The 25,616-nt window shown below is 36.3% G+C and overlaps 1 protein-coding gene across 1 annotated transcript in view; it reads right to left on the bottom strand.

Annotated features, from left to right (window-relative positions):
* The window catches only part of LOC116878575 (mediator of RNA polymerase II transcription subunit 13-like), a 152,852-nt gene that overhangs the window by 71,018 nt on the left and 56,218 nt on the right, over nucleotides 1-25,616 (bottom strand). The window lies entirely within an intron of this gene.

The following is a 25,616-nucleotide window of genomic DNA, read 5'->3' as shown; positions in this document are numbered from 1 at the left end:
AAAAAAAAAAAGATTTTTTTTTTTACTTCTTACACTGAGTTTTCAGAATGCAAGTATTACATGTGCTTTCAAAATGCATTATGAATATTAATAAACCCTATTCTTTTCATGGTGTAATAAAAGTGTTTTCATAACAGATTCACAATGCAGAACGCATTTAGATAATTTTTTCTAAATACTTTCTGTGTTATGAACTTACCTTAAAATTTCCCAAGCTGTCATTAACCAAATCTCTTACCAGAAGTAATTTGCCTCACTCTATAGATCCTCATTTGGGAATATTTTGCTAATGCTATTTTATCATTTCCTTTCCTTAAAAATATACTGTTTACTTTGGCAGCTTTCACAAAGACTATGTAGAAATCCTTTGCTCACTAGCATAGTGGCATATGACCTTTCTCTTATTGGACAAGCCTTAACTTTCCTCCTTTTTAAAAGAGGGAAGCATTATAATATTCAAATAACAAGACAATTAAATTATTTCATAACACTCTGAGATGCTTTCACTGTTTCATATATCTTCCCTTTAAATTATAAGTTAAACCTGATACAAAGGCAATGAAAATGTCCAGGAAAGTTAATGATACATAATTTTTTTTTTTAATGAGAGCAAGCACTTGCAAATTACCATTACACTTTTATGAAATCACCCTTCTAAGAAAAAGAGTTACCAAGTAAATTATTACAATACAAAACTGCCTCACTGAACAATTTTCCTTCATTGTATACTAATAACTATATATATTTACACACACACAATATATTAAATCAGCAAGCTCTCTGACTTCTCCTTTCTAACCTTCCATCCTCAAAGCTAAGTTGTTCACTGGCAGTAAATTTGGCACTGGTGCAGTGCACTATTTCCTGACAATCACAAGGGTACCATTCCTGGCAATGCAGTGGTAACAAACCAGCAATACATCTTTACATTAATGCAAAACAGTGTCCTAGTACCCTGAAGGACTTAGTGTTTCTCCCTGGGTGCCTTACTTGCTAGACAGTGCAGAGGCCATGACTCCCTATACCTCTTTGATCCAATGGCTGGAAAGCTTGAGGACTTCCACCTGATGATACAAACTGTGTAAGGTAATTTTCAGAATGCCAAAATAGACATACAAGTGGCTCTAGTCAGTGATATGTGCTTGAAAATCAGAAGCCGGCATATACAAAATTTGAGAAGACTTATGAAAGTCATCTTATTAAAATCTCTCTTGAGGTTACTAAACTAGGCCAGATTATCCAGTCACAGTCTCTGGACAGCCCTTTGAAAATTCAATGGGAACATGCCAGGGAGAGAATACAGATTAAAGTGACATTTTTATTAGGTAACTCATAACCACCAAAGTACTTTTATTGCTCACTTTAAGACATGCTTGCTTTTTTTTTTTTAAGTATTTAAAAAAACCCTTTTATCCATTTTTTGGTTGCTTTAAGAGATAGTAACAAAGTTTATGTGGAGAGGGAGTAGAGCAATGAGGGGGTTAATGGAAAGCCACATAAATTTTTCTACCACTTTTTTTTTTCATTAAATACCGTGAAGACACTATATATTGCTAAGATCAATAAAGGATCAACTGATACTAACATAGCTAAGGCTTTTTTCTTTTTTTTTTAAGATTTTATTTTTAAGTAATCTCTACACTCAACATGGGGCTTGAACTCACAACCCTGAGATCAAGAGTCACATGCTCTGCCAAACTGAGCCAGCCAGGCGCCCTGCTAAAACTTTCTATATCCTTTTGCCTGTCTGCCTGAGGGCATTCACTAGCCCTTCTCTATTGTTCCTTATTGCTAAAATAAAATCCCCCCAAACAACAAAATTCACTTGTATAGTACATCTTAAAAATCACCAAGTTTTCTTCTATTTACACAAATACCTAACGACGGTTGACAGATTCTGCCACCTGAGGAGGAGCCGAAGCAGTAGTGAGGGCAGAGTGACCATCACAGCTTAAAAGAAACACAGGGACAGACATCTGACATCTACCTACATTCCCACACCCAGCTCACAGTAGGATAAATGACCTGCCAAAAGAAGTGTGAAGCAGACAGAAATTCCAGTATGTTGCCATGCATCAGGTGAACAACAGTAAGTAGGATTTCACCTACATGGTCCCAACAAGCAACACCCCCCCCCAATCTGTTAACAAATAATGGTGCTAGGTATGTAGTCTTTTTTGCTTTCAGAGTATTATTTCTCCATACTCCACTAATGTACTTTACTTTCCATCATGCCTGAGTATCAACCCTTATTAGTTTTTCTGGTTTCAGTATATTTATTATATGTAAACTACCTTAAATACTTCTAGAACATGATGAGGCAGGAAAAAGAAGAAAGAATCCATACTGAGAAACCATACCTTTTTCTCTCATACTCCAAGTCTATGTAAGGAACTAACAGTACTATATTATAGTATGCATTTAATGAGCACTGATATGCAAACTGAATAGTAGAACATTATAAAATTACCCTGGGTCCCCTACTCACGGTAATGGTCCCAGTTATTTTTTTAAAAGGCAATGGCTACAAGAAACAAAATGGAAGGGGGGAATCTACTTTTTTATTCTGTACTATTTCAGATCTAGCAGCTGATATTCAGCTCAGTGTGGCTTGGCAAGTTCTTTAAAGGCTTTCCAACATTTGGCATTAGCCTACCAGAGAGCAGGGCCTTTTATATTCAGCACTGTTGCAAAATGTCTCACTCACCAGTACTCCAAGGAGGGCACAGTTTTCCCAGCAAAGGCAAAATAAAATTGGAGCTGACACTTATTTGGTAGAATGCTGTTATCAGCGAGTATTTATCTTGCATATCTCCCCATACCACAGGCCTACTCCAGAAAGCTACGTTTTTTTTTCTTTAATCAAAACACAGTGCAGCCTTTAATCATCAGCACTGCTTGTGATCCCAACCCTCTTATCCCTAACATAAGAAAAATAAATCTGACGGCTAAAACCAACAGAAAAATAAATCTAAGATGATTCTATACTTTTCTTGGAGTCTATTTAAAATCATGAAGTCAAAGACAGCTACATGTTTTGCAATATGTTCAACAAATTCTGAACAGAATTAACTTTGATTCTTAACAATTAAAAACAATTTCTCCTAATGAGGTAAAACTCATGTGAGAAGATATTAAAAAAAAAAAAAAGAGGAGATAGATACAGGAACTCAGAGTTATCAGAGGCTGTAAACCTAGAAGATAGAAGATAGTATTTATTCAATGTAAGAATGGCATTAAAGGGACAAGAAATACAGGAAACATCACCTGAAGATGGAACACCTAAAAGTTGGTGCACAGCCCAGAGATACACAATAAACACCCATTCTTCAAACTATTCTAATGTGCTGGGGCACCTGGGTGGCTCAGTGGGTTAAGGCCTCTGCTTTCGGCTCAGGTCGTGATCCCGGGGTTCTGGGATCGAGCCCCGCGTTGGGCTCTCTGCTCGGCGGGGAGCTTACTTCCCCACTCTCTCTCTGCCTGCCTGTCTACTTGGGAGCTCTCTCTGTCAAATAAATAAAATTCTTTAAAAACAAAACAGAACAAATTATTCTAATGTGCAGAGTAGTTATGCATTTAATGGCAATCACACACAATCAGCATCTGGTCACTGCCAAAAATAATATATTAAGAATTATGAATGTTAACCTTTTTTTTTTTTTTTAAGAGCACCAATTTGCAAAAGGTTTAGAAATAAGAAGACTCTGTCAGAGAATCTCCTTTCATTATCAAGAATCAGTTGTAGTTTAGGCAACTTTTCACATGCTACCATGTTTTCAGTAAGCAGTATGTGAACCATATCTTTTCATGATACTTCTAACAACAGGTAAAGAGATTTAAAAAAATTGTTGTGGTGCTTTTTCCCTAATCTTTATTTTAGTGATAAAAGCTACACAAACACACACACATATTCTCTACCACTTTCATTTGGAGTTTAATAGATTAAACTGAATCTAACTAACCCATTCATATTTTCTCCTTTCAAAACTATTTCTTAAGAAGTACAACTAAGTTTAGTAAAAAAAATCACTGAAAACAAATAATGAAGTTATAAAATACTATCTGAATCAAATTATCATCTGAATAAAAACAATTTTTCTAATTAGTAATCACACCTTCAAATCTGATTAATATCACAATTTGAAGCAATCACACAATCTTACATTAAATTCAGAGATTTCCACTTAAAATAATTTTCCCTCTCATAATACTAACAAAGGTGGGGGGAAAATATGCTAGTCACTGGTTTTCACTTAATCTGGCCAGGGTCATTTACTCAAGTACAAGAGACTCCTTCAGATGTATCACTTTTTCTCCAAATGACTCTGAACAAATCTTATTTACTAATTTTAAACATGTATCAAGACTAGAAACTACCCAAACTCCCATCAATAGTAGGAGGGATAAATAAATCAAGGTATATTTACACAACAGAATCCTATATGGCAATCAGAATCGGTGACATACAACTACACACAGCAACCTCAATGACTATCACAAACAGTGCTGAACAAGAGAAGACAAGCCAAAAAGTACATATTGTATGATTCTATTTACATAAAATATAAAAACAAACTAAACTAAGCTGGTAGAATAGTGCTTATGCTTGGGACTTGAAAGAAGAATGAAGGAAGTCTTAGAGTGCTGGTAACATTTTTTTTTTTTAAGATTTTATTTATTTGACAGAGAGACAGCAAGAGAGGGAACACAAGCAGGGAGAGTGGGAGAAGGGGAAGCAGGCTTCCCGCCAAGCAGGGAGCCCGATGCAGGGGCCTGATCCCAGGACACTGGGATCAGGACCTGAGCCAGAGCCAAAAGCAGAGGCTTAAGGACTCAGCCACCCAGGGGGCCAAGTGGTAACATTCTATTTCTTGACCTGAGTGCACATTACATAAATGTGCTCAATTTAGAAATACTTACTGACCTATAAACACTGTAACAAATGTACATTTTATACTGTATTTTATACATCAATATAGTTATACATATGCGATCAAAAAAATAAAGCAAAGGGGTGCCTGGGTGGCTCAGTCAGTTGAGCGTCTGCCTTCAGCTCAGGTCATGATCTCAAGACCCTGGGACCGAGTCCCACATTGGGCTCCCTGCTCAGTGGGAAGTCAGCTCCCTCTCCCTTTGCTTCTGCCCCCTGCCCTCTGGCTTGTGCTCTCTCTCGCTCACTCTTTCAACAGATGAAATCTTAAAAAGAAGCAAAATATTAACATTTTGGATTGTACAGAATTTTAGCTTAAATCTGAGTTGCAAAAGCACAGGTATTTATCTTATAATCTGTGATAAACAACATAATGGTTTCCCAAAAATGCTCCTGTGCTGATCCCCAGAACTGTGAATAGTTTATGCCACGTGGCAGGGGGGAATTAAGGTTGCAGATGGATTACTGCTGCTAATCAACTGACCTTAAAACAAAGAGATTATCTTGGATTAGCAAGGGCCCAATATAATTACAGGAGTCTTTAAATGAGCAAGAGAGAAGCAGAAAGGTAGTGTCATAACTATAGTGTGTGGAAAAGACTCAAATAGCCGCTGTGGCTTTGAAAATAGAAAAGGGCCACAAGCCAAGAGAAGCTGGAAAAGGAAAAGAAAGAGATTCTCCCCCAAAGTGTCTAGAAAGGAGTGTGAGCCTGCCAACATCATGATTTTAGCCTGGTAAGGCCAATTTCAGACTTCTGATACCCAGAACTGAAAAGATAATAAATCTGTAAGATAATAAATCACCATCAACTTTGTAGTAATCTGTTTCGGCAGCAAGAATAAAACTAATACATTGTCCTGTTGTCTTTACTTTTTTTAGAATATTACATAATTTACACGAAGTAAACATTTTAAGCAATACATTATATTTTAAAAGAAAACACGTAATAGGAAAACACATTATAACACTAATGGTAGCCTGTTTATAAGTGCTAATATAAGGTGCCAATCTCCCCCATATTTTTGGAGGTTATCTTTACATCCTCCAATAATCGAAGCATATGTTCATTACGTCTTTTATCCACTTACTCAATACATATTTTCCATTCCATCAACAGTAAAGTTAGTTCTCAAGTCTATTCGCTCATGGAATCAAGACAATTATTTTAACAAAATCAATTTCTCAATTTTCCTGAAAAAAATGTCTAATGAATTTTGAGTTTATCCCTTACCTCCTAAATTTAACGAACAAAACATTAGTAAATGAATTTTTTAAAGGGAAAGAAAGAGATCATTTTGTCTGAATTCAATAATACTTAAAAGTAAAACAATGAGGGGCACCTGGGTGGCTCAGTGGGTTAAAGCCTCTGCCTTTGGCTCAGGTCATAATCTCAGGGTCCCGGGATGGAGCCCCGCGTTGGGCTCTGCTCTGCAGGGAGCCCGCTTCCTCCTCTCTCTCTTCTGCCTGCCTCTCTGCCTACTTGTGATCTCTGTCTGTCAAATAAATAAATAAAATCTTAAAAAAAAAAAAAAAGGTAAAATAATGAGGAAAAAATCAATTTGGGGACTTCAGCAAATAGCCATATGACTTCTAACTTATCAGTTAGCCTCATGAAAATCAGGCCATTCCAATGTTAAGGAAGAGTCAAATCAAATGGTATTCTGCAAAAAAATGTATAGACTGGAATTTCTTATTTATTTATTTATTTGACAGAGAGAGAGAGAGAGAGAGATCACAAGTAGGCAGAGAGGCAGGCAGAGAGAGGGGGGGAAGCAGGCTCGAGGAAGCGAACAATCAACGTGCTCCAGCACTACGTTAGGCCAGGAGTGTTCAGTTAATTCTGGATGCCACACTTAAAAAGCATGGTAAGCAAACTGGACCACACTCGAAAGAAAATGACCAAATAACTTACAACCTGGCCAACAGGACAACAATTGAAGGAAGTAGAGATATTTAACCTAGAATTGAGACAATTTAGGGAAGAGATATAAATAATCCTTCATGCACAACTACACTAAGGTACACCCTGCCATGAAACTGTTTTGGCCAGCATGGTGTTTTATAACTATTGCTGGGAGAGTATGTGCTACCCTCAACTGTGGCAAATATCAATTTTATACATTGATTAAAATGTGGCAACACAATAGTCCAATACTTCATGGCATATCAGAGAACTCAGGCATAATGACCAGGCACCACTGATACAGGAACTACAAAAAAATACACTTCAATTCAGTGTAGACTTTCTACTTGGGTTGTTTAAAGACAATATGGGCTGGGGCGCCTGGGTGGCTAAGTGGGTTAAGCCTCTGCCTTCGGCTCGGGTCATGGTCCCAGGGTCCTGGGATCGAGCCCCACATTGGGCTCTCTGCTTGGCAAGGAGCCTGTTTCCCCCTCTCTCTCTGCCTACTTGTGATCTCTGTCTGTCAGATAAATAAATAAAGTCTTAGGAAAAAAAAAAAAAGACAATATGGGCTGACAAGAAGGGTAATATATTTGCTATGTGTCAAGGTGTGGTGAAAGAAACTCAAACATACTGAAAGGGGAAGGGGACAGGATGACCTTTAATAGTACCTTCACTCCTGAGATTGTAATGATTCTGTACCTCAATTTTCAGATAAGCTGTACCTATTTAAAAATATCCTACATGGACTGATTACTCAGAAGCAGACAGAATACTGAAAGGCAAAGCACATCAAATTATAAGGGAAAGATGTACTGAGAGAAGGTAAAGAGAAGTATCTTGAATACCCCATTCTGAAACTTGACATGTGTATTGACAGTAAAGTCAAAAATGCAGGAATTCTTAACTCAGTCCTCCAAACCAAACTCTTCTGCTCTCTATTACCAGAATTACTATTTGAAAGCAGAATTTATATGAAGACCTATTTATAAAGGTAGCAATATAAGAGAGGTGAATAAACAGAAATCCATTCTCCCTGGAAAGGAAACATAAGGCTGATAGTCTTCAAGAGCAGCATCCTGTCAGCCTGAAGTATAAACCTGTGAGATGGAATGAAAGTTAAAAAAAAAAAAAAATCAATACCGTTAGAATAGAAATAGTTATAAAAATAAAAAAGTTTCCCCGGGTTTGGTGCCATTACACTGTTCACCCTCAAGAACTGAAGCCTCAGTGCAATTCTCCGAAGGGTAAAGGGATGCATTCATCCACCATTAGCTGATGTTCATCTTGAACAATACACTCACACAACGTAAACTTTTAAATTTCTTATTCGGTTACACTTAACTTCTGTGCCCAGGGTCATCACCGGTAAGAGTTCCTAGAAATATTCTTTCTCTGGTCTCCTTTGTCATCTGCTCTGGGAGAACTACCATCTTAAAAATCAATGGATAGGTCTATCCCTCTACCCGTTTAATCATTATAGGCTGAGTCCCCTCTGCATCAATTAGGCACACAATAGCGTGTAGTACATAAAAACCACAATAAGCAATACAGAGAAAAGGATTAAAGCCATGAAAAATGTATTAATTTATTCTACGCAACGCACTTGTAATTCTTCCACTTTCAGTCAAGATCACAGTACAGTTTAATAGTCTGGTTCAGGGACCAATTAATCCTTTTATATTTAAATCAATCACTGACTCCTCTCCGAATAATTTAGCTTCTACATGCTGCCTCCCATTTGATGTCTTTAGGGAAAGAGCACAGTTAACACCATGTGGCACATTAATCATGTTTGGTAATAGAAAAAGAAATGCAGTATCAGAGAAATCTCATACAGAAAGTAGAACATGCTCTAAAACATGTTAGCATAACCATTATATATGCTGCCTTTTTCTTAATTAAAACAGGCAAGTTAGACCCGGAGCCAAGAGTGCGCCCTTCATCTAGCTTTTCATAGTTCGTGTGCATGCATGTATGTGCTTACTTTGATGATGTATAAAACATATATCCAGGAATAAAACCATTCTATACAACCTCTTCCCCCTGCCCCCACTGTTGTCAGATTGCTCTCTCCCATCCCAACCAACAGCGGGATGATTTGATGATGCCCAAACAGTGGGAGAGGGGAAAATAACAGAACAGCATATATTTTACTCAAACTGGCATGTGTTTGGCACCTTGCCACAAAGCTGTGTCCTTTTCCTTGAATGACTCTGAAGCCTAATGAATAGGGTTAATTCAGCGACATAGTCAGGTGTCGTCTGAAGAGTCTCACCGCCGCACGTCAAGCAGATGTCCATGTTTTAAGAATATTTTCTCTAAACAAAGAGGTCAGGAAAGCATTGAGAGTTCACGTGACTAAGAGTGACAAAACTGTACTAAATAATTCTCCTTACTTTGACCCACGGCCTGACAAAAGGAGGAGGTCCTCCTTTTCTTTCCTGGATCTTACTCGCCACAAGAATAAGTCAACTTTGAATTCTAGTGGCCACACCATGGACGTACGATTTAGCTTCAGAAATTTCAAAGCAAACATAAGCACTTTTCAAATAGTTACAAGTAACTGTTTTTAGAAATCTTAACTGGTTAACTTTGTATGTAGATCCAGCACTGAAAAGAAGGAGAGTCTGCTTGGCATAACTCGAATACACTGCTGACTCAGGAGCTCTGCCAGTTCAAACAATTCCAGAGGGAGGAAAGCACACAGTGAATGTTAACTCTGTGCTCACTTCACACCAACCAGACATATCAAATGGTAAAAGGTTAGGATCAGCTCTGTCACACTAGTGGGAAGAAGAAAGAAAAAAGAGGCCATGCTTATAGGCAGTAATCCAAACTCATGGATGGTACAGCATCTAAAGACAGAAATTCAAAAGGGTGACTACATTCACTGTCTTACTAAAGGAGTATCTCTCTGGGTGTGTGAACTATGACAACCTTTGAGAATCTGGTTGACAACTATGACCTACAAAATAATCATTAGGTAGAAAAATATTGAGTGTTATTCCTCTGATCCCCAGATGAGTCATATCAGAGAAACATTTGAAAAGAAGTCTTTTGTCTGTTTTTTATCTCAGAATAGAACACCACTTATGAAGATTAAACAAGTGAACCAAGCTCATCATCAAAAATCTTGTCCAGAGAATAAGAAGTCACACCAGCTAACAAGCTACCATCAGCAGGGTATGTTTGCCTTGTGTTGATTTTTTTTTTTTTTTAAAGAAAAGTTTGTGTTGATTCATTCACTCTCTCCTATCTCATTTCCCCTTGTGAAGCAAGAACTGAAAGTGTCAACACAGAGACACAGAGCTGGTCGACCCTACAGATCACTACAAAACTATAAAACACACAAATAAATCCCAGCAGTTAAATGAAGGGGGGGGGGATTTCCTGTATGTATTTGGGTAAAAGGCACTCTGATATTTCAGTGACTGTACCTCTCAGATGGTGAATACCAAGAGGGAAAATGCTACACGCTCTTTCTGGATTCAGTTTACAATATGTTCAAAACAAGATCATAAAAAGCCTGCCACAGTCCTTTTGAACACTTAGTATAATCTTTCCTTTCCTTCTCGTGTCTGCTTTTAATCTAGCTGTCCCAGTTCTGGGCTCAGGCAGCCCTGATTCCCCCTGGCTGAGACAACAAATGAAAGCCTCACCACATCCCCGAAGTGCTCCGCTCTCAGGTTCACTGCTCATCTGAGCTGCTCTGGACAATCCCACCATCCTGCAGGGGACACTGTATTCAGCTTCTGGACAAGGACTTCAGGTTCTAACTCTTAAGAACTCCTGGGCTGATAGGTTCTGTCTTCCTGTACTAGGCTGGGTGAGTTTGTGACTATCTGCTCTTCTATCTACAGAGAGTCAGTACTGAAAACGATGGCGTGACACAGCATGCATCCCAGCTTACATGAAAAGGTTTATATAAAAGAGAAATGGTCTTCTATAAATTTCACATTTAGCATAATTCGATCTACATTAAGGCACCAGATTTTCAAATAAATATTCCCATTAACATTGTGATTATCAAAGAGAATCCAATTTAGAGTTGCTATTTTATCAGGAGCCATTATTAGTTAGACAAGTTATAAGTAAAAAGAGAAACAGAGAATATGAATGCAACAGAAGTACAAAAAATTTTAAACTAGCTTTTCAAATCACCAATAACAAGGCATGTTTTAGGTATGTACTAGGTAATTAATAAAAATTAGGTGAATAAATGGTGACATTTCTAACAATATACAAAACCTATTCTGGAAAAAAGACTTGCTTAAAAAAGGAAAAACATGTTTATACAGCCTGTTACTTGTAAAGCCAATACTAAAATTCAGGTTTTTTTTTATTCTCTATATATTCTTTAACATACTATATCCAAATCAAAAATATGAGAGGCTGGCTTATAGTTATGCACACAAAAGAAAGAATTCTTGATTATCCTCTTATTTTCAAAAGTTAAATCTATTAATTTTAAATAATCATTGTGAAAAAAACAAAAGTAAACACAAATATGCTCAGTATCAACATGAAATGTACTAGAATACCGCTTTACTCACCAATTTAAAAAAAAAAATCACACATACAAAAAGTAGTTAACAATGTGATGCAAAATCCAAAGCCGAATGGATATAACAATGCTACCTCCCAAAATAATAGCTGGAATGGCCAATTAAAAAGAAATTTGGGGTATTTGATGCCTTTATTTCATATTGTTATTTTCTTTGTTAAATGGAACGAAACACAGCTCTAGCAGTACCATATATATATGAACATTTTAGCAATTAATGTGTATGCAGTAAAACATGGAAATACAATTAAATAGATCAATTCATAAGGGAAATTTTAATAACAAATCAATATAGTGTTTTTTTTCATTTCCACCTGTGTATAATTACTTTTTAAAAAGAGAAAAAAGATAATGCCTTTCTTTACTCAACACCCAAGTATGACATCTATCTAAATCAAGTACTTGATAAGGACATAAAATATTAAGAACAAAAATATCAAGTTATAGATTTATATGAGAATGTCACTGATAGCAAGAAAATACTATTGCTTTCATTTTTTTTTTAAGTGGATTTTCTTCATCCAACAAATCTGCATAGGTTAGCTGTATGGTACAAGAGGCATGTTTTTGACAGTCGATATAATTTAAAGTAAAATAATGCTAGTGATTAAAAACACAGAATCAAAGAAAATAGATTAAGATAATAAGGAAATAGGGACTGTTGATAACACTATCTGGAAGCTGTTTCAAAGATATTCTCCAAGGCCTCCTAAATAGATGGAGGGTCTCTTACCAGCATTCCTTGTCCCATTCATCCTTTCCCCCCAGCAAGGTCCTCCTGATTAAAGCCCAGTGCTCAATACTACTCAAACACTCATCCTTGCCTTTCTGTCTATAAACCTGTACATCCTATCTGAAACACGAAAAAGTTAAGTTAGAGGCCCAGTATTCCTTCTTGCTTTCTCTTTCAATAAGAAAATGGTAAGGGAAGGTTTCCTACAACATTTACTGAATATGTGTTTTTATTCACTTAGTTTTTATTTGGTCTTTTGAAAAATTTCTAGTTAAGAGTTGTACCTGGTTCAAGATATGGGTTACATCTAATTGTTCCATTTAAAAACCCATTTACTACTGTCTAAACAACCTGAGAACAAAAATTTGGAAGAGAAGAAATAAATCCATGACTCTCACTGGTCACAAAGGGGAATGAAAGAGGCACTAGTCTCCACTCTTGGAACTGAGAGCCGGTACAGTCATGGTGACAACTGGTCAGAAGCATCTGTACATCACCGTGGGCTGAATCAGGGGTAAGAAGCTAACCCACTCTGCCAGTCAGAATTCCTTTCCTAGCACCTGAATCTGGATAGAGTGAGTTCTAATCTCTCTAGAGACTGTATCTATTAGAACCTGTAACCCTGAGATTTGCATCTGATCTTGCCAGGAACCAGGGGTGGTATGAGGTTGGGGATGGGGGTGCAAGCGAGGGTGTGTGATGAGGTATAGGGAAAGGAGCAGTCAAAATATTGAAAGGTTTGGTGCAGTATCTCAGAGTTTAGTGATAAAAATTTAGAACACGACAGTGAAAATCGAAAGGAACTCCATTTTACAGGTAAACAAACCAAGAAATATACCTAGTAATACTATCTGGAAACATTCTTCAATTGGTAATGTTTAAGAGATAAACTAATCTATGGATCAGAATAAAGTTTTGTCTTTTTAAATATCCAGAAAAACTTATTTTTCCATCTGGAAAGGCAAAGGAAAGTGAGCTAAGTTAGCCCTATCTTGCAGTCTTGTCTTATGCCTTTTAAATGGGAGGTAGAGAAGTACATCAAGTTAGAAAGTCGTTACTATTACTGATTTCTATTTTTTAAATCACTATGTCTTTTACTAGTTTTTTTAAAACTGAGGAGACACAATGATATTCTAGTATTCTTGCATTGTCTCTACTTAAACCTTATTCCCAAGGAAACAGCTAACGACTCAATATCAGACCTTGAATAATTATTGACTACAAAGAAAGTACACTACAATGAGACATTTGCACATTTGCTCCTTAGCAAAATGAAAATGACCCACTTGTTTTTTGCCTTAATATCAGTCTCTGATTTTCACATAGAGACCAGCACTTTCTGCTAGATATATGCTAACAAATACAGGTTACATTACTTAACATGCTTTTGCCTGGAGAAGGTTACTATTTTCAGTGCCATTCTATTCTAGATTAAACAAAGACAAAACTGATATTTTTAGGCACTTAGCGACTGCCTCTTTTGGAAGAGGCTCAGCTCTGATGTCATTCCTGTTAAAGCATAAGTGAAGATAATTGCTCATACACTACCATGGATGAACATATTTCTCATGACCAAAAGCCTGCAATTAAAATAAATTAAATTTTAAAATTTACATTTTATATTAACAAAAAAGCACAAATCTTCTTGAATATACTACATAATTTCTATATTAACGACAAATTGTCTTACCTTTTTAAATCTTTTTTTCTAAAGAAAGCACTTAAAATGTTGGCATAGCAAAAGGAACAGTGATACATGAATCATTTGCAGAGTTAGGAAAAAGTAATTGAAATATGGAGAGTTCTTTTCCATAATCACGGTCAAAACCTCTAATTTACACTTTTAAAAAATGCTTCTGTTAAAGATTTACAAATATTCAAAGCAGGCAGTTATAACTATATAGCAAAGTACTGGATCTAAAAATATAACATGCATGGACATTTTATTTTGCCTCAAATATTCAAACGATAAAGGAAGGGTGGCCAACTGAAAACTTAGCCTCCTTTACCACTATATTTTATAAATTAAAATAAACATTGATTATGAAAATAAATAAGATTCGAGGGCAGGGTTTTTCAAATGGTAAGGGTCATAAAATCAGCTTAGTGGATTTCAATCAATATTTTTTAATTAAATAGAAATGTATAAAATAGAAGACAAAGAGATTTTCAGACTTGTTTTAAGAAAGAGGAGACATGAATACATGTATCCTGGGTTGCAATGTCAAATGCATTTCTTTGAATGCAATCAGGAAAAAAAATGAAAATTCTTTGAAAGATCAAGTACTGTAGTAAACTTCAATTTAATATCCTGATAACATGAAGATTTTTCATTATATTGGCCTTCTAAAATGTTCTGTTAAAGCCCCAAACCATAATTCACAGCTAGATTCTTCCAGGTATAACTTCATGGAAGTTAAAATTTTGACTCCTACATGACACAAGTTTTGGCACAGCTTCCCTAATATAGGTACTTTAGCAGGCCAGGACAGTATACACATTTAGAAAATACTTGAGAATGGACTCAAAATATGAGAAGTGAAATGACAATTTTGCCAAAACTTTATTAGACAAGTCTATATGCTATAAAATTCTCTGTGTACACATGGAACAGGCACCATCAATACTGAAGCTCTTTATAAACCAAATGTAGCTACTGAATGGGAAATTAAGAACGAATACTACTGAGACATTCTAATAACCAGTGGCAGGAAGCCAAGCCTGGCTAATACAAATGCAGTAAAATTAAAGACTTCTCCCTATGAATTAAAGCACATCCTACTTAGCAGATAGCTCTTTTTTTTTTTAATTAGTTATGCAAGTTCCATTTATAGATAATCCAGATTCACTTGTTTAAGTTTATAGTTCAAGAAATATACATTCTTCAAACTTAAAATTTTCATTTTTCAAAAATTTAACAATATACTTTTTAAAATGTACATTGTATAAAATTGTAGCATAATTCACACATAAGTCAATGTTTTATAAAGTCAAACCCTAAGGAAATGAGTAGTTTGTAGATTCTTCTACATCACAAGCAATTCCGACAGAATTAAAATATAAAAGAATATTACATAACATTTTAAGATCAAGAAACAGAAGACACATCCCTCAAAAAATTAAAAATAGAACTACCATATGATCCAGCTATTCCACTTCAGGGAATTTATCCAAAGAACATGAAATGCTAATTCAAAAAGATATATGCACCCCTAAGTTCACTGCAGTATTATTTACAATAGCCCAGATATGGAAACAACTTAAGTATCCACCCATGGATGAATGGATAAAGAAGATGTATATATGGATACACACACACACACACACACACACACACACACACACACACACACACAATATGTAATACTACTAAGCCATAAAAAAGAAGAAAATTTTGCCATTTGTGGTAACATGGATGGACCTTTATTTATGCTAAACAAAATAAACCAGATCGAAAAAAAGAAACACTGTATGATTCCACTTATATGGGGAATCTAAAAATCAAAACAAAAGCAAGATAAAAACTCAACAGATGGGCGGTTACTAGAGGGGAAGGAAATGAAGAGGCTCAACTGTACGGCGATGAATGGGCAACTAGACTTACAATGGCCGTCACTCCATACTGCACAGAAATACTGAATTATAGTGTACACCTGAAACATATAATGCTACATGCCATTTTCCCCCAATTAAAAGACATTATTTTGCTAAGATAAAATAACAGAATACAATTAATTAGTATTTCGTTTAAATATTTTTTTAAAACTAGAAACACATTTTTACTCTCCCCATAATTAAATAGTCTGTACAGACTCTTTTAAAATCATACATAAAGAATTAATTCTAATTAGCCAAGATATTAACTCTGCCATTGAGAAGTAAAAGTTGACTATAGGGTCATCTGCAAAGAGTAATGATAAATGGCAACCAATTATTTTAAATGAGTTAGCTACTGAGAAGCCACACCAAATGATAAGAGCACAAGGAATAAGGTGAACCATAACCATACTTTTAGCATTTCAAAAGATGTGTACATTATGAAATCACATGCCAAAAACTTCACTAAAATTCTAGCCTGACCCTCAGTTTAACAGCAGTTATATAGCCAACCAACCAGTTTTCAGTTTTTAAAGTCCAAAATATATTTTGTGTTTAACTACCAAAAATATACTTCATAAAGCTAAGGAGCAGAAAGCTTCTTGGAGGTCTTGTAGGATACAAAGAAGTCACTAGGGAACACTGACTAGAATTCAAAGCTATGACTTGACTTGTCTTTTGTTACCTCAAGAGATGGCCTAATACACAGGACAGAGAGACAAGAAGGTCAGACTGTAAGGATGGTAAAAGTCATTAGGAAATATAAAGGTTGAGGGAGTGTTAGGTCTGAGGAACTGGGTCTTATTGGGTCAAAAACTCAATTTTAGATACCTAAAGGCATCTGCTCGGTTCTGTAGTAGAAAGAACCTGAAGGCATTAACTAATGGGAAAATTGCTCCATGATTTTACTAAGCGATACTGCAGAAATTAATTCTTCATCACCCACTGAGAAAAATGCCTTGGTGTCATTCTATAAGGGTGTTAAATCAGTTGTGATCTTTGTGGGAAAAAGGCTGGAAAGCATCATTCATTCTTAAATGTCAGTCAGTTAAGAACAAAAATCACTAATCATGTGTTGGACTCTGGTTTGCATTACACGGTTTTGACAAGTTAACCATTTCAATCTTGTTTTGCTTAAGCTACTATTACAACTCAAGTCTCCCGGACACACTTATAAACTTGGACAAGGGAGAGGTTAAAGAGGGTATTGGGTACATAGGAGAAGTTTAGTAGCTATGAAAATTAATAAGGAAGAACTTACAAGAATAATTTATAAGTGAAAATTTGAGGGGTTAAGGTATTTTGATTAAATGGGGATGTCAAATACATTTCAATAAAACAATGTAAAAAGTAGTAAGGTAAGCCTCACCATTACTATCTTGCAAAAGCTCTAAAGAAGCCTGAGATGTTTTCTAGAAAATAAACTATATAATCCATTATTCCATTTATTATGTAAATATCTATCTTTCTGAAAGATTTACAGAAAACATTTTCTCCATGTGTCAAGCGCTATGTAAGAAATCAAGAAATCCACACTACTAATTTTAGAGTTTCTTATTAAAGAATAAAAATTCTTTTTTTACTGGGTGACTTTGAAATTCTTGGAAAGATGTCACATAATTAGGGAGTTACAAACATGAATAAAACATAATCTTTATCCTTAAGAAGCTTATATTCTAGGAGAAAATATAAAATATGGCTATAGGTAAGTATAATAGAGGGTATAGAGAAATATCGGAGGGAAAGAGCATAGGTTTCTATAAAATTTCAGAAGAGGTGATTCTAGCTATGAGAATCAAGAGGTTTTCTGGAGGACACAGGACAAAAGGTGAGTCTTGAAGATTTTTAGGAGAATCAAAGGTTAGGAAGGAGAACATTCCAGGAAAGAAAATACTAATTAGAAGCTAATTAACATTTATTGATTGCTTTCTTTGCTGGGCACTAAGTGCTTTACACATATTAATTCCTTAAATTCTCACAATAACTCTGAAGTAGGCAATATATTATTATCTCTACTTTGAAGTGATAAGAAAACAAAGAGAGTTGAAATAACTTGCCCATGGTAACACAGTTTGTCAAGGGTAGAACCATGTTTCAAATTCAGATCAGGCTGAGGAAAGATCTCTCAAAACACTGAACTGGCATGAAAAAGATATATGTATTTTGATAACCGTTGGCAAAGGCTTTCACTAGCTCACTGAAGTGCTTTAAGCTCTTCTTCCTTTATAATGTTCATCACAGCTATGTTAGTACCCTGATTTTCATGATAACAGAAACTCAAAGGGGGTCCCAGAGGCAAAGATAGATCAGAGAAGCAAACCCCATCTTTGACCCACAAGTCCAGTGCTTTGTCATACTCACCTCTTCTTTTAAATTAGAATGGATGTTTACCTATTGTGTTCCAAGGGTTTCTCCGTGATACCCCAAGCCCCCTCCCACCCCACCCCCGACCCTGTTCCAGAGAAAGGTCTTCCATCCTCAGCCTCTACCGCATGTCAACAAAAATGGCAATCAGCCACACATTTCATTTAAAAAACAGAGTTCTATGACTAAAAGAAATTTAATAACCATTTCACACACACACACACACACACACACCAAAAAAAGTCTTGGGTCTAGTTACCCTATCCTCATTTCCTGTTATTTTTTCTGTAGTATCCAAATTCTACACCAGACAGTATCAAATCTCCTTCATCATCTCAACAGTCTTTCCCTCATTTAATATGTGCAAAACCCTCAATAAAAACCAACCTATCATCATAATAAAATACAATCTGAGACAACAACCAAGTAACAGCGAAAACTCCCCAGTATCACCCACCATTCTACCTGCATATCCTCTAAATATATGCTATTTAGACCTCCAAGACTGTGATGCTTCTAGGCATGCTGAGTACCTTTCATTTGTACATGGCTTTTATTTAAGCTTAGCTTTCAAAAGTAATTAGAAAGAAAAGTTTTTGCACTATCATTAATAACTAGACACATAAATCCATGATTCTGTCAAGTTGAAATTCTTTTAAAGTAACACAATCATTAGTAAAAAGTTCATGAGCACCAAAAAGGTTAAAACAATTAAAACAGGAAATTCCCAATACTGACAAGGATGCAGAACAACAGAAACTTTTCATACACTGCTGATGGGAGTCTAACTCACCACTCTGGAAAACTGATGGACAATACCTATTAGAGCCGAGCTGTAGAACACCATAGTGATCTACATAATTTTTACCCACAAGTGCATGTACTTTACTTATAAATAAAATGCATTTGTTCATAATGCCTACATATACCTGCCAGTACCTTACCCTCAGTTAAGATACTGTTGAGTGGGGGTGCCTGAGTGGCTCAGTGGATTAAAGCCTCTGCCTTCAGCTCAGGACATGATCCCATGTCCAGAGCCCACATCGGGCTCTCTCCTCAGTGGGGAGCCTGCTTCCTCCTCTCTCTCTGCCTGCCTCTCTGCCTACTGTGATCTCTGTCTGTCAAATAAATAAATAAAATCTTTAAAAAAAAAAAAAGATACTGTTGAGTGTAAGATTCAGTTCCAAACATGGCTGGTGATGATAAACTCACATTTATTTTCTTTGAATTCTCCAAGTGGCAATGAAATGAATATGAGAATCATCATCAGATAAGACTCTTTAACATTCTTTAAGAAATTACTTTTTATCAAATCTTAAGTGATTGCATAATTATAGGATAAAATTAATATCTTGGGTACTAATTCAAATTGCACTTAATGATCCTAGATAAATGAATTACTAGAGATAAAAGATAAATTCTGCTTTGGTTTCTGATCTTTATTTCTTTCCTTAAAACTTAACAGGCCTCTTTAATTTGTCTTTCTAACTTGGCAGATTTACTAAAATCTCGAATATATTGCAGTTACTTACATGTATTTGGTTATCGTATTTCCTCCACAACGAACATAAATGGTAAAAGAGCCAAATAATTCTCGTGAAGGAATAAAAATCATCTTTTTTCCCTCCCCAGAACTAAATATGTAACTGTGTAGAACAAAGTTAACCCTGAAACAAAAGTGACCAGCAGCAGAATCCCTGGAGAGAACTAGTGGAGTCATTTAACAGAAAATGGAGCTGGCTAACACCTGAAGGAATTACCTTAGATTATTCCAAGTTGCTCAAACATACAGCCTATAAAATAAAGCCCTATGAGTCAGACAAGCGTCCCAAAGAGATTACATTTAATCATCCTCCTGAAATGGCAGAGGCACATTCCACATGAAAGGTACAATATACTCTTGAAGAATGACAACACAGGAGCAGTAAACCTGAGAAGAAACGACAAATCTTCAACATTGAAACTCCAAAGCTCTAACACATCATTTATTTTGTTCAGGGGTAGAGGTAATTAGTTGCATTACAAGTGGGTCAATATCCACATGCCAGCCAGAGTTGCATACCAACTGAGTGACTGATGACAGAATGCTGTGTCATCAGCACTTAAATTCCAGGGAGAGCTTTACAGGCAAAGGTCTAATAAATGAGGATGCAGCATTCTGTTTACGAGATACTGGTAACTACCGTTCTCCTGCTGGATTAAGCCTAGTCTACCCCAGACTCAGACTAAAAGTCTGTGTTATGGTCTCTCCAACAGTTTACACATGGAAATAGAAGGTCTGAATGTCAATTTCAACACCTTTATGTCCATCTGGCAAAATATGATAATTTCCTCCAATGATTAAAGTTGACTTTCAGAGGTCAAAAATATGCCCTGATTTTCAAATATTTGGCATTCAAAAAATCTAAATTTAAGAAAGAGACTTGGTTAAAAAAACAAACAAACAGCTCTGATGGTTGCAAAAAGGAACTTTTTACAGCCTCATTTTAAATCACTGAGCTATCTATATCTAGTACATTTATAAATAGGATTCAGTTCATTAAAATGTATTATTTCATATGTTTTTGGATCTCGTGCACTCTGAAATAGCTTCATCATTCAGTCCAGGACTCCAACAACCAAGAATTCATTTATTTTTCTTACTTATTTCTGGCAAAATATAAAATAGAAAAAGTTTTAAGCTCCTTAAAATACTAAAAGGATTCAACACAGCCAATCAAAAAACATCAAATATATTTTCTTCCTAACCAAGAAAAGGAAACAGCTAACACACTTAAACTGAAAAGTGCCAATTACTTCCTTATTTAACAAATTCTAAATGCAATGCATCAGACTAAAAGTTAGGATGTGAAGATCCACCACACCATTTGAGACACACATCCTTATCAGCTGATCTGCTCTCTTCACTTTAAGAGGTAAGCAATGACACAAAGAAAATATATCCTCACTTGTTTATTTTCAACCTAAGAAATGTTAAACTTCTAAAAACCAAAAATATTATTTCTTTCATATGTGCTCTGGAGATAACTCGGTATAACTATTATACTCATAAGTCTGTGTATATAGTAAAATTGAAACAAATGTTAAGATTATTTAAAGTAAAAACAGGGATGGCTGGGTGGTTCAGTCGCTTAAGCCTGTGCCTTCCACTCAGGTCATGATCCCAGGGTTCTGGGATCAAGTCCCAATCAAGCTCCTTTCTCGGTGGGAAGCCCACTTCTCCCTCTGCCTGTCGCTCCCTATTTGTGTTTGTGTGCTCGCTCACACTCTCTCTCTCTCTCTCTCTGATTCATTGATAGATAGATAGATAGATAACTGTAAAAAAATTAACACTATCGTGGCAATAAAAACTTTCACTTTGTAATCTCTATAATGGAGAACAATCAGACTACAGACTGATCTACTACCTTGATAACCATTTACACAGCTATTTTTAACTTTGAAATATTTATTTGAAGATCATCAGAAGATGAAATGGGAAACCTTTCTTTCGGTGATAATTTGCTAATAACTCTTCTGAATTCAATGCTGCTTGATAATACCATCCAATAAGGAAAGGTGAATTAGCCTTTTCTTATTACAATCTAGCCAACTGTGAAACAATGACAGCAAAATAGGGTACACGGTGGCATACAGACCCCCATATTTACTATTCATGGAATCTCAAATAATCCTTCACCCCCTCATTAACATTCTAGAAATAAGTCATTTTTCATACCATCTAACAAATTAGATTGACTCTTGACTACAAGTGAAAGAAAACATATTATTTAAAATCATAATATGGTACAAGTATATGCAAATGCTACTAACGAAGTAATAAGTTGTCATATGTAAGAAAGATATATGAAACGGTTTCCATTTATTTACATTAAATAGATGTAACAGAATAAAAACTTACAATTTATAAGCCAAGTCTGCTTAAACAAGCCTGATTTCACAAGCAATGTTCCCCCAAAATTATATTCTGCAAAATGATTTTTAAACCATATAAGTGTTTTTATACTAGGAAACATTAAATATAACTGACTGATATTGGGGGAAGATATTAGAATAATGGACAGAAGAAAAAATATTGAGGACCCCCCCCAAAAAACATAAATGAGGTACTAAGTAAAAAGCTTGAAATTAACACTTCAAATCTGGTTTATATATTCTTACATTTAACATTTTAAAAATTAAGATACGGAAGTAACAAATATAAGTCACTGTCATAATACCAACTTAAATAAGGTGATACTTAATGAAATACTGGGACAAAGACTTTGTCTTTTCTTAAACTGCAGGGGGAAGAAAAAAAACAAAAAAAAAAACCAAAAAAAAAAAAACTTCAAATGCTGGAGTTACGTATAGTACACACTTCCACAGGTGGAAGCAGGAAAGAAAAGCAATGTATGTTCAAGATTACCCCCTGGAGGCTCCACAGGATACAGTCCAGAAGACCCTTCTCTGGTGTGGAGCATTCTTTCTCTATCACCCACCTAGACCCTCAGGACAGCATCTTGTTTCTGATATTATTCAACTAGGGCATTTCTGTCTTCTGTCCACACCTAGCCCCACCCATGAAAGCAAGGAATGTGTCAGTCTCTGGGCAGCCCTGAAGAGGACCCAGCAAATGACTTCTTATTAGCAGTAGGCATCGAGTTTAACATGGGAGGAAAAAACAGTCATTGTAATTCAGCACTGTTTTGGATTATCTAAGCCACTACTTCCTTCAAACAGTATAATCAATTTTCATTTCCCTCTACAACAGACTCTCATTGACCTAAGATTAATTAAGCAAACACCTTTTTCAACTACAACCACGAAAAAATTTTTTTAAATATACAGCTTTAAAATTATGCTACACACACACAGACACACGCACACACACACACCATTACCTGTGGTACTACTATGATATTACTAACAACAATATAAAGAGTGGTTAGTACTTACTTCTTATGGAGAGAAATTAATCTGAAATTTCTCTGCTCTTAAAAAACTTTGGAATCTGGTGCACCAGATGTCTGGAGTGCAAGTGGCTGGGGAAGAAAACATGCTTGGGAGGCAAGAGGCTCTGCAGCAGTCTAGTAATTAAATCTTAGACTCAGAAGGGTGTTCCCAGGGTGTCCTTCATACCCACTCTGTCAACGAGAGGCCTGCTTTGGGAAGGACAGACCAGGAAGGCTGCTTACCCACACAAGAGAACAAGTGAGCCTTCTATGGGACGAAGCTGCCCCAAGAGCCAACTTCTCTCCTTTGAGCTCTTCCTCCCTTTCCTTCATCACTAGGTGAATCCCACCAAGTATTCAGGGTGAGGTTAGGGACCATATCAATCCCACCCATTCTAGTCCCCCAGCATCTAGCACAATACATGGCCTTGAAAAAACAATCCGTGCCCATGTTCTGTATGCTGAGTATAGTAAACAGAAAGCAAGAAAATAAAAAAAGCATTTTCACTCTCACCATCAGTGTCATATCGACCTTTTACAATCCGACCTAAAGATACATTCCCTATAAGGCAAGATTATATGTAAATCATGTAGTATCACTTCTGGCCACGTCTGAGCTTTACTTATAAACAGCTGATAAAAATCTGAAGAAAATACAGTAGAATCTCCTTCTGCATTTTGGCAGCACATCAGAAAACCCTGTCCCAACCGGCCTAATATTGCATGGTCAGCGAAGAGGAAAAGTGAAAGGAGTCTTCTACTTTGCTGCCTCTCTGAGAAGAGAATCACATTAGGCCATTAAGTAGTCAGATACATTATTTTATTGCTAGCAAAACCCTTGGGTAATAAAGAATGAGTACAAATGGCCATAGGCAGTGTTGGGGGTAAAGCAGGACAGTGAAAACAAAGCCAGCTCTCTCCCGCAGCAGTGGACAACCGCAGTACAGAAAACCGTGCAGCAGCGGCAGAGCACCTGGCCACGTGCGAGAGGGAGCTCTGCGGGCACGGACATCTGCAGGATCGGGGCGTCAAGGCCCAAGTACAAGACCGCTGAGAGGAGAAAAGAGCATGATGGCATTTTGTGAAAGCCACCTCCAATCAGACTCAGTCACCTACATACATACATACACCTACATTCTCTTCTGAGTGTGTGAGACTCATAAGCAGCTACAGTGAAAAGTACACGTCCCTTGGAAACAAGAAAGATAAACACGTCTTACTGACAGGAACATTAACAATTTCCCATGAAAATGCTAAGACATACAAATAAAGGATACTTCTTTAACATGGTTATCCTCTAAGATAATTACTTACTCTCTATGCAAAGCAAACTAATTTGTGTTACATCTTACACAGGTAAATAGCAAGAATGAGTGATTGATTTTCATGGGATTCAGAGAATAAAACTGGACTTAACCTTGCTTGAAGGAGGTTGTAAAATGTAATATTTTCTTCTAAAGACCAACTGCTTTACTCTAACCTCTTTACTGTACTACTGTAAAGTACTATGTGAGAATTTTACTTTATACACTGCTATAGTGGTAAAAAGAAAAGCATGGGAATCCTTTAACACCATGGTTATAAACAATGTAAGAGCTTTACTTTTAATTACATACAGAATCTCATTACAAAATCATGGAAGAGTTTCACCTGTAACAGAATACAGAAAACTCCTACTTAGAACTTTCAGTTTTCAGTTTTGGTCATGAAGAAAAACCTCTAGAGCAAAAGAATCAACTCTACCAGCTGCCGACAGATGGCGCCGGCGGCCACATGCAGCCGCTCCAGCCCTACAGCGGGCTGGGCCGGCATCAGGCTGGGCTGCGAAGAGCTTGAAGGAGATGACTGACGCTATCATGTTTACAAACACAAAAGTAGTGCAAATAAGAAATGTAGGATCAACATAAATAAAAGCAGAGATCATTGTATCAATTGAAAGCGATGAGGGAAAGAATGTTTGTCAGTGGGAATAATTGTGGAGGACAAAGTAAATTTGAAAATTATCAATCAAATCAATTATCAATTAAAACAATAACCACCAAGAGATAAGGAAAGGGAAGATGGGAAAAACATTACAGCATGAAGATCAGCCTCAGTGTTTGAATGCTTACCGGCTGTTACTATTGTTAATTCAGGAGAATTTAGAAGATAAACAGGGACAAAATGTCACAGAGAATGAGTTTCATGGTTTCAAGGCCAAATAAAATCTGCAAAACACTGAGATCAGTCCTAGTGCAACACATCTATGACACCTTTACTGATCATCAGATGAAACCATACCTGCCTCAACAGGTCTAATATGTGAGACCTGTTGAGTTGTGAGACCTGAGATACGTTGAGTTGTCAACTATATACCTTGGGTAAAGGCACTTGATAGCACTTGTATCAGCAAAAGCACAGCTGGGAACACACGATTCCAAGCAAGGGAAATAAAAATTCGAAAAAAACATTTTCATTACACACTCCTATTAGTTAAAAAATAAATGAACAAACACATATATATCTAAAGATACAAAGTAACATTTTTCTTCCACTCTTAAGGATGGTCTTTTGCACACTAGTCTGGAGGTTCCCCATCTCCATAGAGC

This window comes from Lontra canadensis, unplaced genomic scaffold (assembly GCF_010015895.1).
Source record: "Lontra canadensis isolate GAN:19392208 unplaced genomic scaffold, GSC_riverotter_1.0 scaffold58, whole genome shotgun sequence".
Classification (NCBI taxonomy): domain Eukaryota; kingdom Metazoa; phylum Chordata; class Mammalia; order Carnivora; family Mustelidae; genus Lontra; species Lontra canadensis.
The sequence above is the reverse complement of the archived record's forward strand: the minus strand, read 5'-3'. Positions and strand labels throughout refer to the sequence as shown.